The 14,503-nt window shown below is 39.8% G+C and overlaps 1 pseudogene; it reads left to right on the top strand.

The window, feature by feature from the left end:
• Positions 1-6,720: 6,720 nt before the first annotated feature.
• LOC109390691 (mitotic spindle assembly checkpoint protein MAD2A pseudogene) lies at positions 6,721-7,330 on the top strand (annotated as a pseudogene).
• The last annotated feature ends 7,173 nt before the right edge of the window (positions 7,331-14,503 follow it).

Here is a 14,503-nt window from a genome sequence, read left to right as displayed (position 1 = left end):
CGGGAAGAGCGCAATGATCGTGCCAACTTGGGCCAGTGAAGCAACGTCCTCCACAACTAGACTGAAGAACAAAAACGACAGCAACTTGTCTGTTCCCATCCCCCCAATTCCCCAATAAAAATCTTAAAAAAAAAGTTTTCTATAACAATATCCATAAAATATTGTTATAGACTGAGAATACTAAATAATGTTTGACAATGTGGACTTTTGAATGCTTTCTGCTGGTTCCAGCTCTCCTTAGAAATACACACATACAAAAGTAATACCTCCTTGCCGGGTTATTCTAAAATTTTTCATCAGCCAGAATAACTAGAAAATGTGATTTTCAAATCTGAATTAAAGTTGGCTATGGAAAATGAAAGTCATTACCAACTAGAAAATATAGAGCAAAAGAAAAATTCTCAATTTTATGTATTAGTTGAAATGTAGCAGGGAAAGTGTTATGAGAGAGCAAGTCAGCTTGGGAATGACAGATTTCTGGAAAGCCCTGGGCTTTCCTTGGGACACAGGAGGTTCTGAATCAATACAGCAGAGAATTTAAGATCGAGCCTATTTATAACCAAGTTCACTATTGTGTTATGAGAATTGTCTTAGTCTGCTCTGGCTGCTATAGCAGATACCACAGGCTTAAACAACAAACATTTATTTTCTCACAATTCTGGAGGCTAGAAGTCCATGATCAAGATGCCAGCTAATTTCATTTCTGGTGCGACCTCTCTTCCTGGCCTATAACAGTCACCTTGTGTGCTCACCTGGCCTTTCTTTGGGGCATGTGTGTGGAGAAAGAGAGAAAGCTCTCTGATATCTCTTTTTGTAAGGACACTAATTCTATCGGATCAGGTCCCCACTCTTATGGCCTCACCTAACTTTAATTACTTCCTGAGAGGCTTCATCTCCAAATACAGACACAATGGGGGTTAGGGTTTCAACATATGCATTTAGGGAGGACACAAACATTCAGTCCTTGCATATGCATTTAGGGAGGACACAAACATTCAGTCCTTGACAAGAGTAAACATCTGTTGTAGAGAGTGATCCAGCCCACAGCCTAGCATTCTGTTTGTATCTCCCTTATAAAGCTTGACTAGATAAAAGATTCTATTTTGATTAAAGACCACAAGTAAACAAGAGTAAATGAGGAGACCTTGGGATTTCAGCTTTGTGTTTGAACTTCATGCATTTTGCCTTTCACATCAGCATCTCAGATTTCTCCAACATGTTCAGGTTATAACCCCTCTGATTAAGGAAATAAGGCTTGCCTTACCTTAACAGGCAATTAGCTTTTACAATTAAATAGAGAGAGTCATGATTAATGACCTTGCTAATTGTTCTTCCCTGCTGTGCACATTAATACAAGCAATATGCTCAAAATTCTGAGGAACATTCATTCTTTGAGCCTACTATGCTCTATCGTTATAGATCCAAAGCTGAGGGAGGTTCAAACCTGCCCTCCAGGAGATCAGAATCTAGTATTATACAAAAGATGTGTGAACAGCTATATTATGGCTAGGAAGAGATCTTGTCAGTTTTCCTGGTGTCTGGCACAGCACCAACATAATGAACACGTTGGCCAATTAATTGCCAATAACCCCAGTAGGCCAGAGGGTAAGAAAATGGCACCATGGACACACAGGAGGGATTCTAAATCATTGGTAGGTAATATAGCAGTTTTCTAGAATGTTTTCAAAGCAGGGGAATATGTTCAAACTAAAAAAACTAAGTGGAAGCCAAAACAATATTTCCAATTGTCCAGTTAATTGTTTTCACATAAAGAAACCCTAACCCATTCTTTAGGAGTCAATTCCTCTATGAAGCCTCTTTTAATTCTGACAGCTGGATGTGATGGTTTCCCTCAGAACACCCCAGCACTCTGTTGTACTCACCTGCCATTTATCACTGAATACCTTCTTATGTAATTCCATTATCATGTATGGGGAGTTTTGCATCCTAAAAGCCAAATATCAGAACTGTAGAATGTTAGACTAGAAAGCTCTCCAGGAGATCCTTTGGTTCAGTGTCCTCCATTTACACATGAGGAAACTGAGGCCCATTCAAAGAACAATCATTGAGAGATTAAGCCTCTCTGAGATGGTGACATTTATCCATAGACTTAAAGGAGGTAGAGGGAGTTGGTTCAATGCTTTAGAGAGAGCATATACCTGGTGTGTTCACAGAAGGCCTCATAGCCAGGAGGCTATTGCAGCCGAAATAGAGACAGCAAGACAGAGGCGGAAGGGACGTGGGGCTGGGGTCAGATCATGGCGGCCCTGTTGGCTTACAGTCATTTACTCTGACTGAAATGGGAGCCATTGAAAGGGTTTGGTTTTTATGTATGTTTCTTTGTGGTTTTATTGTTGTTTTTCATGGTGGTGTTTGTTTTGGTCAGCTTTAGTGAGGTATAATTTACAGTACAGCTATAAATGTACATACAGTAAAGTTCAGCAGCTATAAATGTACAATTTAATGACTTAACAAATGTGTTTACTTGAGTAAACAACACCACAATCAAGATATACAATAGCTCATGACCCCCAAGAAGTTCTCTCACCTCCCTTTGGAGTCAACCCTTGTCTCTATTCCCAGCTCTTGGCAACCACTGATCTGATTTCTGTTCCTGTATTTTTGCTTTTTCCAGAAACTTGTATAAAAGGAATTGTACAGCATATACCTTTGTATCTGGTTTCTTTTACTCAGAATAATGCTTTTGAGACTCATCCAATTTTTTGCATGTATCAGTAGTTCATTCGTTTTGTTGTGGGGTATTCCGTAGTATGGATGTATCCATTTGTTTATCCATTTACCAGCTGAAAAATATTTGGATTGTTTCCAGCTTGGGGTCATTATAAATAAAGCTGCCAGAAACACACTCATTTCTTTTGGGTAAGTTCCTAGAAGTGGAATTCCTGGCCATATGATGAGTATATGTTTAACTTTATAAAACATTACCAAACGATTTTTCAAGATAAATGTCCATTTTGTATTCCCATCAACAATGTATGAGAGTTCCAGAAATCCTGCATCCTCATCATCACTTGGTATTGTTGGGTTTTAAATTTTAGTTATTTTAATAGGTGGCTGTTAATTTGCATTTTCCTAATAAGTTATGTTTTTAGCACGTATCTTTTCAAGAGCTACTTGCCATCCATGTCTCTTTGGTTAGTGTCTGTTTAAATGTTTTCTCATTACTTTTAGTTTTCTAATTATTGAGTTGTAAAAGTCCCTTATATGAGGTATGATCAAAACCTACAGTGAATGTTTAAATTTTAAAAAATGTATTACAGTAAAAGACATAGGGATGGCCTGTTAGCTCAATTGGTTAGAGCATGGTGCTGATGACACCAAGGTTGCCAGTTTGATCCCTGCATGGGCCACTGTGAGCTGCGCCCTCCTTAAAAAAAAGAAAAAAAAAAGGACACATTGCCATTAATCCCCCTCAAAATATTCCCCCTCACTTTGAACACACTTATCCTATCATTCTTGCCACTTTCTGAAGCAGTTCTGGAAGTCCTCTTTTGTGAGCGTCTTTAGTTGTGCTGTCATGGCTGCCTCAATATGCTGAATCATTTTGACTTTGGGGAAGAGCCGGTGCCAGTTCTGGTGCCAGATCTGGTGAATAATGTGGATGAGGACATACCGTAATGTTTTTATTTGACAGAAATTGCTGTACCAGAAGCGATGTGTGACACAGAGCATTGTCATGATGAAGGATGATTTACAGCACACTTTATTTTTTTATTTATTTATTTATTTTTGGCCAGTGTGGGGTGCCTCTTCTTTTTTTTTTTTAAAGATTTTTATTGGGGAATTGGGGGGATAGGAACAGTGCTGGGGAATTGGGGGAAGGGGAACAGACAAGTTGCTGTTGTTTTGTTCTTCAATCTAGTTGTGGAGGATGTCGCTTCACTGGCCCAAGTTGGCACCATCATTGCGCTCTTCTCTGGCGAGGCAGATCAGTCGCCGGCTTCTGGACGGCCGCTCACTGCGGCTGCTGGCCGCTCACGCTGGCTGCTAGCCGCTCACGCTGGCTGCTGGCTACACAAGGTAGCCCATGGCAACCCACTGCCACAGGGACTGCAGCCTACGCCGTCGCCGGCGACTCCCGGCAGCCCAGCTCCAGGTTGAGCTGTTGTTCAGCATCTTAGCTGTAGAGGGCAGTGTCACTGGCCCTCATATGTGGGATCCGAACCGGGGCCCTCTGGCATCCCAAGCGAGTTCTTAACCATCGCGCCACTCGGCCGGCCCTACAGCACACTTTAAAACACACCTTCTCTCAATTGTAGCTCACACCGGACTGACTACACCGAACAAGTTGAAGCTTGTCACACACTGTTACTAAGGTTTGATGTGCCATTTTCCCATATTGAAGATCCCTTCCTTTCTGTTGGATGGCACTCGGCAGCAGCATTCACTGTATTTTATGATCACAATGGAAAGGTGCTGTGTCACACATTGCTTCTGGTACGGCAATTTCTGTCAAATAAAAACATTATGGTGTGTCCTCATCTACCTTATTCACCGGATCTGGCATGGTGCAACTTCTGGCTCTTGCCCAAAGTTAAAATGACCATGAAAGGTAAACATTTTGAATTGATTCAGGACATCAAGGCAGCCATGACAGCACAACTAAAGACACTCATGAAAGAGGACTTTGAGAACTGCTTCAGAAAGCGGCAAGAACAATGGGATAAGTGTGTTCAAAGTGAAGGGGGACCATTTTGAGGGGAGTTCACGGCAATGTATCTTTTACTGAATAAATTTCTTTATTTAAACATTTACCATATTGTTTGATCACACTTCGTATATGTTTGATACGATTCTTTTGTCAGATATATGTCTTGTGTCTTGTCTTTTCATTTTTCTTAATTTTAGTGTGTCAGTTTTTTTCTTTTATGGTTTGTGCTCTTGTGTCCCCTTTAAGAAACCCTTGTCTAACCCAAGGTCACTAAGATTTTCTCCTATTTTTTCTTCTAAAAGTTTTATACTTTTAGGCTCTTCATTTAGGTCTCTGATCCTATTTGAGTCAAGTCTTGTGAATGGTGTAATATAAAGATTTAGGGTTGGTTTTTTTTTTTACCCATGTAAGCGTTCATTTGTTCTAGCATCATTTGTGAAGAAAACTATTCTATACCCATTGAATTACCTGGGCACCTGTGTTGAAAGTCAATTGACCATATATATGTATGGGTCTATTTCTGGTCTATGTCTCTCTTTATGCAAATACCACAAAGTTTCAATGTTGCTTAAGAGTAGGTCTTGAAATCAGGTAGTGTAAGTCTTCCAATTCAGATATGCTTTTTAAAAATTGCTTTGTCCATTCTAGGTCTTTTACAGTTCCATATAAATTTTATAAACAGATTCTCAATTCCAACAAAAACCTTTTAGAGGGTTTTGAATAAAAGAGTGACATCATCTGACTTACATTTTAAAAGGATCACTCTTGTGGCTGTGACTTGCTCAACATCAAAGCCAAACCTCAACTATGCATTTTACAAGGATATTTCAAGTGATGGACAAAATAAAAAATAAACAAGCCATCATCATATCAATAAGCATTCTCCAATGAATCTCATTGTATTGCATCACCCAAAGAGACTTTATTAGAAGATTTAAGAGTATTACAATGTTATATGCATGTGGACCAGGTCCAGCAAGTGAAAATTCTTCATGATTGCCTTTGGTAAATTATTTGAAGGCAAAGGGAGTCTAACTGAGCCCAAAAAAGAATGCCTTCCAAAAGTGGAAGATTTCGAAACCATGATATGGTCTCACATCATTTTCCATTCCTAGCAGCTGTGTGACTGCAAAAGTAACAATATTTTTGAAAACAGACTGTTTGGATTCCTCTTGCTATTTTTGTAAGATCTTGGTTTTTCCAGAGTTGTACTGGTTTTTTAAATGGCAAGAAGATGAATGCTATTGTAATTCATAAGTTAGCAGGGGAAGAATTTTGTAGCTTCCCAGGTAATCTCTTCACCCTTTGAGCTTCATTCCTGCCAAATGGGCAGTTTTCTACCTGTCAGAAATCAAGGTGTTTGTATGCGAATAAAACAACATTCCCCACCCCCACCACCACTAACATTTTTTTCTCTCTCTTTTTTTCAACCTAATATATATGTGGCTTTAAATCTTTATATATAAAGATTTTATTGGGGAATTGGGGAAGGGAACAGTGTTGGGGAATTGGGGAAGGGGAACATTGTGTTTTTCCAGGACCCATCAGCTCCAAGTCAAGTTGTTGTCCTTCAATCTTAGTTGTGGAGGGTGCAAGCTCAGCTCCAAGTCCACGGGCCGCTTTCAGTCTAGTTGCAGGGGGGCACAATCCACCATCCAATGTGGTAATCGAACCGGTAACCTTGTTGTTAAGAGCACACTCTCTAACCAACTGAGTCACCTCGCCGGCCCTAACATTTTTTCTGTTAATAATATTGCTCATTGGTAGTGGTTCTCCCTTTCTAAAATTTGGCCGTTTCCACCTTTGTTCATAGAATTGTTCCAAATACAAGTCATTTGAATGAGCTGCACGGTATTGTGGGAAATTGTGAAAGTTGTCATTTCATTGCTGACTGGGTGACTTTGGGCAACTCATATAAGCTGAGCTTTATCTTGTCCAGTAAATTGAGCTATCACCATGAACTCCCCTCTGCCACAAGACTTGTGCAAATCAGGATCCCTGCAGTTGTCGTCTGCGAGTGGGCGCACACTGCCTCTGTGGGCCTGGCCATGCCGCTGCAGCTGTCCCAGGAGCAAGGCATCACCCTGTGTGGGAGTGCCGAAATCATGGCCAGGTTCTTCTCATTGGGCACCAACAGCATTTTATATCAGCACGACATATATATCTGAAACCTTTACTTGAGTGCAGAAATATGGACTCACTTTGCTTGTAACCTCTGTTCCTGAGCTCATGAAATACCTAAATAATATGGTGGAACAACTGAAAGATTGGGTATACAAGTATTCAGTTCAGAAACTGGTGGTAGTCATCGCAAATATTGAGAGTGGGGAGGTCCTTGAAAGACGGCAATTTGATATTGAGCGTGACAGGACTGCCAAAGAGGACAGAACACCCAGAGAAGTCTCAGAAAGCTTTCCAAGATGAAATCCGTTCAGTGATCAGATCACAGCTACTGTGACATTCCTGCCACTGTTGGAAGTTTCTTGTTCATTTGATCTACTGATTTGTACAGACAAAGGTTTGGTTGTACCTGAAAAATGGGAGGAGTCGGGACCACAGTTCGTTACCAATTCGGAGCAAGTCTGTCTTGGTTCATTGACTACTACAATCCACAAAATAAACAGCATGGTGGCCTACAGAACCCCTGTCAATGACTGAAGGTGAGAGAAGAACAATAATGCAATTCTCAAATGTGCTGAAACCAAGTCAACTGTAGTTCATATGTTTTATTTCATTGGTTAATTTTTAGACAGCAAAAACTTAACATGCTTTACTGAATTGTGCTTAATTGTCCCATTTTTTGGTATTGGCTTGACTTTCCTTAGTGTTCACATAAATTTTTGCACACTGCCCTAAAGGGAACCGGCGGATTACATCAGCACAATAATGTCAATTCCTTTGAAGGTGGTAACTGTAGAGGGAAAAACTTCCTATAAAGCTAAATGCCTTCCTAAATCAGACCTTTTGATCAAGTATCTTGACTCAAAATATAGGTAGGGAAATATTTAAATAAGAAACACAGCAAAAGAAGTTTGAATATTCAAAATCTTTGTTTAGGTCCTAAAGTAACCGATAATCCATAATTAACAAAATATAGCTATTACATCCCTTTGCCATTTCATTTGTATAGCTCCCATAGTGAAAAAAATGTCAAATTATTTGATTTTAATTTATGTAACTTAACACCTACAAAGCTATCAGTATTCTACTGTTTAAATTCTGATGTTACAAAACTCTTTAAAATGTCTTTTTGTGTTTTATAAAATCGAGCTTTAAATGCCAAAGATAAATTAAATATGTATGTTTAAAAAAAAGACTTATGCAAATCAAATGTGACAATGTAACATAGCAATATCCTTAAGACTCTGGGGGTACAGTGTACAAATGTTGGTCAATAGAATTGCAAACAATAGATAGTGTTGATTCTGTGGACCTGCTTACATATTTTTAAAATGTATTGAACTAAGGCAGTGTTTATTGGGTAGCTACAATAGGCTTGGCATGATATAAATTACTGTGTCAGACAAAAGAAGTATAGGTACAGTGCCTGTCCCTTGAGAGAGGCTGTAATTTTAGCGGGGAGAAAATTCTTGTATACGTGAAATAATGAGAGATGAAAAAGACTTTGGAAATGCTTTTCAAGTGCTGATTTCCTTCACATGCTTTGTCTCATCTCATTCTTACAAACAACTGTGTGTAGGACAGATACTTGTGTCTTCATTTTATATGTTAGGAAAACTAGGCCCAGGAAGCTCAGGTGATTTCCCCCAAAGTTATAAAGCTGATAAACTATGGAGTTGGGATCCAAACCCAAATTTTCTGGCTTCCAGTCCAGAAAATCTATTCTAATGGTTCTCAAGCTTTGATGTGACGAAGAACCATTGAGGGTCCTTGTTAAAAAATGCAAGTTCCTGAATGAGTTGACCTGGGTCGAAGAGTCTGATCTTTAAACAAACAGTTCAGATGATTGTCATGCAGGTAGACTGCAGTGGGTTCCCACATTTATTCTTCCAGCCCAGACCGTGAAAGGCAGGGGCAGAGAGCTACGACACGTCTGTACAACCGGCATGCAGAGTACAGTGGTTCTAAGTGCAAAGAGTGGAGCCAGGCTACCTACATTTAAAACCTGCTTTCGCTGCTTACTAGCTGGGCAAGTTATGTCACCACTGTGCCTCAGTTCCCCATCTATAAAATGGTGGTGTACCAGTGCGTACCTCACAGGCTTGTGATGAAAATTAAATAAGTTATTGATTGTATATAAAGTAATTAGAACAGTGCTGGTATACAGCAAGCTTTGAGTTTGTGAGAAGGGGCACGTGGGCCATAGATACACTGCCGTGTGAAGGACGATGGGGGACAGCTGTTCTGGGATGCCGTGGCCTCATCCTTCACCATAAACAACTCACATTCCTGCACCTCATACCCACTCTTCTGATCTTGCAGACAGCTATCGGTAGCCTTTGGGATCAATTCCTTGGGAGGGAGACTGTAGCCAGCTATTTCTGCTTGCAAAGCAACTGGAAGGTTCTAAGGGGCCCTTCAGCCTTAAGTCGACTTCGTTGCTTTATCCCATTTAAATCCACATTCTCTGTTGAAGGAAATAAACCAACACAGTAAAGCTTGCTGATAGCCACTCCATCTGTATTATGGCACACAATGATGGCTGGAAGTTAAAGGTTTGATATATAGGTCTATTTTTTTATTGCCAGTCCCTGCCCCTGAAGAAAGTATTAAAATTTCCAGATGAGTAACCAAACAATAAATAGATGAGACAGTTGCTGTGAATATCTGATTTTTTGCATAATAATGAGATATTGCTGGATAATGCACTCTGCCATCCCCAGTTTGTCTAAATTATCATTTTGATTGGTCAAATGCATAAGAAAGATATACCAATAAAGCCGTGTCAAATGCTCCTTTGAAAATTGATGCAGGATGGAGGTTTCTTCAGGTTTGAGGTGAAGTGGGGGCTGGGACAACGGGTTCTTCAGTAAGTAACTTTGGGTGGATGTTTTCTTCAGCCACATCCTAATCAAAGGCATCCGAAATCCTCGCTTCTCCAGGGCCACATGCATAAACATGAGGTAGTTTGTACCTTCTAAGGCCTTGGGTATTGTTTTTGGAATTGAAAATAAGAACCAACTTTGGAAAAGAAGGGTCGTTCTAGGACCTGTGAGGTTTGTTTTGTGCAGAGCCTTTTCCCCTTGATTTTGCATCCCTGAGATATAACATCAGAGTGTTGATAGAACTTCTGAATCAGAAAAACCTGTCATTAGGGAACATGATGTCAATAAATCCAAATAGCTCTTGTGCCACCTTAGAAAAATGGAAGAATTCTGTAACTTCTAAATTGGGATAGAAACTAAAATTGCCTGGAGTATTTTGACTTTCAACTCCTCTTTCTTCTTGGTTATGTAACACCTAGTTTAATATGTTTGGCAATTTATCCTGGATTTTATTTTTAAACATTCCCTGTTGTTGTGTTGAACTATCATTTTCACCCTTTGTTTTGATTTAAGTTTTCCGTGGCCTGGCCTGTGAACCCTCTGAGGTAAGGGGCTATATCTTGGCATGACTTGTGAGCCTTGAAAGGCTTGCACGTCGTAGATGCTGAAACAGCCATAGGCCTAGCACTCAGACAGTCTAGGATTGCTAAACATGCATCATGTTTTGAAATTTTTCAAAACAGTAAGCAAACATAGGATAGTGTGGTATTTATTATAAATAAATACAGCAATCATTTATCAAGGACCAACCATGGACCATGCACCACATACTCATTAGCTCACTCACTGTGTACCTCATGGCGAAGAGGAAACTCTTACCTGTATTTTACAGGGAAAGAAACTGAGGCTCCAAAATGCTTGGTAGTTAGGCCAAGGTGACACAGTCAGTAAGTGATTCCAAGACTCCTTTCACTAAGCCACATAGCCTTGGCCATTGTCATTATGAAACTATATCACTCCATCCTTTTGTCTCCTGGATGCCTGGTCAGCAACTGAGCTGACACGCCCCCTGACATTTAAGTGCTTTGCAGGCTGGAATGAATGTATTTTCAGAAACCCCACACATCCAAGGGGCCCTTGGCAAAACTGAGATAAAGGACCTTCTTAGCGTGATGGAGCTGAAGATATCCCAGCAGTCAGCAGGCTGCATACTCTAGTAAAAGGAAAAATGCATGAAAGAAAAACGGGAATTGTTTTTTAAAAAGATAATATATCTATAAAGAAATCCCTAGATGTAGTGGAGAAATATAATTAGGGCTTGTCTCAAAAATCTGTAAACTATATAGTGTGATGACTTGGGCGTTGAAGAGAAACCATTGCAACCCCAAGGGTAGAATCTTTTGTTGGATTGATTTGTTGTGATTAATTTGTTATTAATTAATGACACTTCAGGATCATTTGAGGAAAAGGATACAAAGTGTGACCTAGACCAGGGATAATATCTTTCCTGTATTAGTCTAGTCATTATTGGAGATGACTAAAAATTGTTTGGATACCTGTTCTTCTGACAGATGCTGTTTATAGCTCATTGTTTTAAGTTCTATGTATATCTGTGCACAACTCCCCATCCCCACTCTCCCTGCTCATCCAGTGAGTTCCTTGAAGGCATAGATTGACTATCTTCGAGGGCTGAGCATAATATCTGACCGAAAAAGTAAATATAATTGTGGTATAATAAAAAAATAAATATTTGGTTTTCATCCCAGGTTCCTGGCACAGAGCTCCTAAAAACCCTTGGAATTTATTGTCTTTTATATGCTAATGAGATGACTCCTAGGGGGAGGCCCTGATAGCTTCTGGATGGGGCCTCCTCACCAGAAAAACCAACTAAGTGGGTACAGGGTTAGAACTTTCAGCCCCACCTCCAGAGAAGGGAGAAGAGGCTGAAGATTGAATTCAATCACCAATGGCCAGTGATTTAATTAATCATGCCTACATAATAAGACCGCCATTAAAACCTCTAAATGATGGGGTTCTGGGAGCTTCCAGGTTAGTGAACACATTGATGTGCTGAGAAGGTGGCATGCCCACAGAGGGCATGGAAACTCTGTGCCCCACTCTTTACCTCCAAATACCTTGCCCTATGCATCTCTTCCACTTGGCTGTTCCTGAGTTGTATCCTTTATAATAAACTGGTGAGTTGTTCTAGCACATCACTGAGCATGAGGGGGGTTGCTATGGGAACCCCTGAATTTGCAGTCAGCTGAGCAGAAGTGCAAGTAGCCTGGGAACCTCCACTTACAGCTGGTGTCTGAAATGGGGGCAGCCTTGTGGGACTGAACCCTCGATCTATGTCTGGGGTCTGCGCTAACTTTGGGTAGCTAATGTCAGAATTAAATTGAATTGTAGGACACCCACTTGGTGATGAAAAATCAAGAATTCATTATTTGTTTGGAAAAGACAATATTTGATATCGGGGGGAAATAACAATGTTTTATGAAGAAAAGGAGGGAGGGAGGGATCTTTGTTAGTGCATTTTAGTCACAAGTAAATTAAAACTTGATTCAAACTGACTTCAGTAGTAAGGGGAGCTAACTGGTTCATTACATTTCAAAGGTCTAAGGGAGGACCAGTATCAAGCAGTGCTCTATAGAATGACTCAACAATGCCCCAAAGACTGTTTTTTTTCTGTCTCTCTACTCTTCCTTCTGTAGTGCCAGCTGCATCTTCAGGTGGTTTCCTTGAGGTTCCCAAAAGGGCAGTCAGCAACTCCCAGCCACTTCTCATTTAGTTCCAGCAGGAAAGAGTGTGTGTCTTTGTGAAAGCATTTCTGTGAGAATTCTGAGAGTCACTCTGATTGGACCAGCTGAAGTCACATGCCCATTCCTAACCAATCACTGTGCCTGGGAATGCCATGATTGGCGTAGTGTAGGTTATTTGGTAGAAAAAGCTTTCTTATCACCTCATACATTTCCAAATTGAAACTGGATGTTTTGGAAAGGGAAGAATAGGTGCTGGGAAGGCACCCAGCTAATCTCTATTTTATTTGGAATGTTGCTTACATGACATAACAAGTGATATAGTTCCTAAATGTATGCATATGTTTGTTTACTGCCTTAATCCAAAATATTTTAACCAACTAATCCATAGCAAATGTTATTGGGGTGTCAGAAAAGTCATGATGCATTTTTGCAACGAAAAACATAGAAAAAATACATCATGACTTTTCCGACAACCCAATACATCCAGGAGAGGTCAGACCTTACCATAAACTAACTATGAAGTATATTGCATATTGGATCAAGCAAATGGTATGTTTGACAGTACTTTGTAAACTACAAAGCCTGAAAAATATGTGAGATTATCCCATGAGCAACTGGAGAAATATAAGCATGTATTGAGAGTTGTGACAGATTTGCAATGTTTGAGCCAAGTTCTGTAACAAGGTTGAATAAGCTTAATAACCCCCAATTCACAATCAAATGGATTATTACTTGATGAAAATTTAAACTTCATCTTGACTTTTTGCCAGATTTATGACTCATTTACCAACCAATCAACATAGATATGACAGCAAAAACATCACAGACCAATTGGCACTCTAAGTTTTTAGCTCTGGGGTTGGCAAATTTTTCTTAAAGAGCCACATAATAAATATTTTAGGCTTTATGAGCCATGTGGTCTCTGTTGCAACTTAACTCTGCTATAGTAACACAAAAGCAGCCACAGATGATGTGTAAATCAATGAATGGCTGTATTCCTATAAAACTTTGTATGTGGTTACTGAAATTTAAATTTCATATCGTTTTCATGGATCATGAAATATTATTAATCTTTTGATTTTTTATAAGTATTTAAATGGTAAAAACCATGTTTCGCTCATGGGTGGGCTATACAAAAACAGGTGACAAGGTGGATTTGGCGTGTGAACTGTAATTTGCCGACCCCCATTTTAGCTCAGTGCTGCAAAACTGTAAGATTTATGAAGAGGAGATGAAAATTGCATTACCTGAACCAAAAAGCTATGCATTCACAGAAAATGTCACCCTCCTTTGCATATAGGTTCTGTAAATTTAGTCATTTTTTGGGTCTTTTCATTAAACTTTTGATACCAGTGAATGATCCAAAATTTCCAGAATTCACACCTCTACCTTTAAAATAAGAAAGATTTAAGCTTTTTGAAGAAACACGGGAGTGAATTAGGTTATGACTGGACATCTTCAAGATCAGGTCGCATCTTTATTGGAAATGGTGCAAGCTTAGTAGGTCCTTTCCTGAACTCAGCATTTTTCTCCCAAAGTCACTAGCTCTCAACTGCCCTTATTTCCATTAATAAAACCTCATTTCTAGTTAACCAGGGTTGAATCTTTACAGTCATTATACAGTGAGCATTCAGTAGGAATCTTGCTTAGTCTGAGGGATTCTATGTAGTGGACCTGCTGCCCCCACAGGCCCTGGCACGTGACCCTTACCTGGCCAGAGACCATATCTCTTCAGCTACATTGATTATTTCAGAGATGGACTGATGACCCAAAGAAAACAATCATACTTTTTCTTGGGACTTTGGTTAGAGCTATCTAGTTGAATTGGGTTTCTGTTATTTGCAACCCAAGGAATCCTGAGTAATTGAATTGCCATTTAATTCTTTTGAGTCTTACTTCTCCTTCCCAGCACTCCCCTCTCTCATTATCTAGTTGGTCACTATGGCCTCTAGTTTATTGGATGTGTCTTTCAAATCCATCCCTTACTCTCTATTCTTCTTTCACCATTACCTCCATCTGTGTCTCACAGTAGCCCCAAGTGGTGTCCTATTCAGTAAATATTTTTGAAAGACAAGCTCTGTGCTATAATGACAGCGAAATACATTGGCAAGAGCACTGGATTT

The sequence above is a fragment of the Hipposideros armiger genome, unplaced genomic scaffold (genome assembly GCF_001890085.2).
Source record: "Hipposideros armiger isolate ML-2016 unplaced genomic scaffold, ASM189008v1 scaffold_276, whole genome shotgun sequence".
Classification (NCBI taxonomy): Eukaryota; Metazoa; Chordata; class Mammalia; order Chiroptera; family Hipposideridae; genus Hipposideros; species Hipposideros armiger.
Note: the sequence above shows the minus strand (reverse complement) of the source record. Positions and strands in the feature narration are given on the sequence as shown.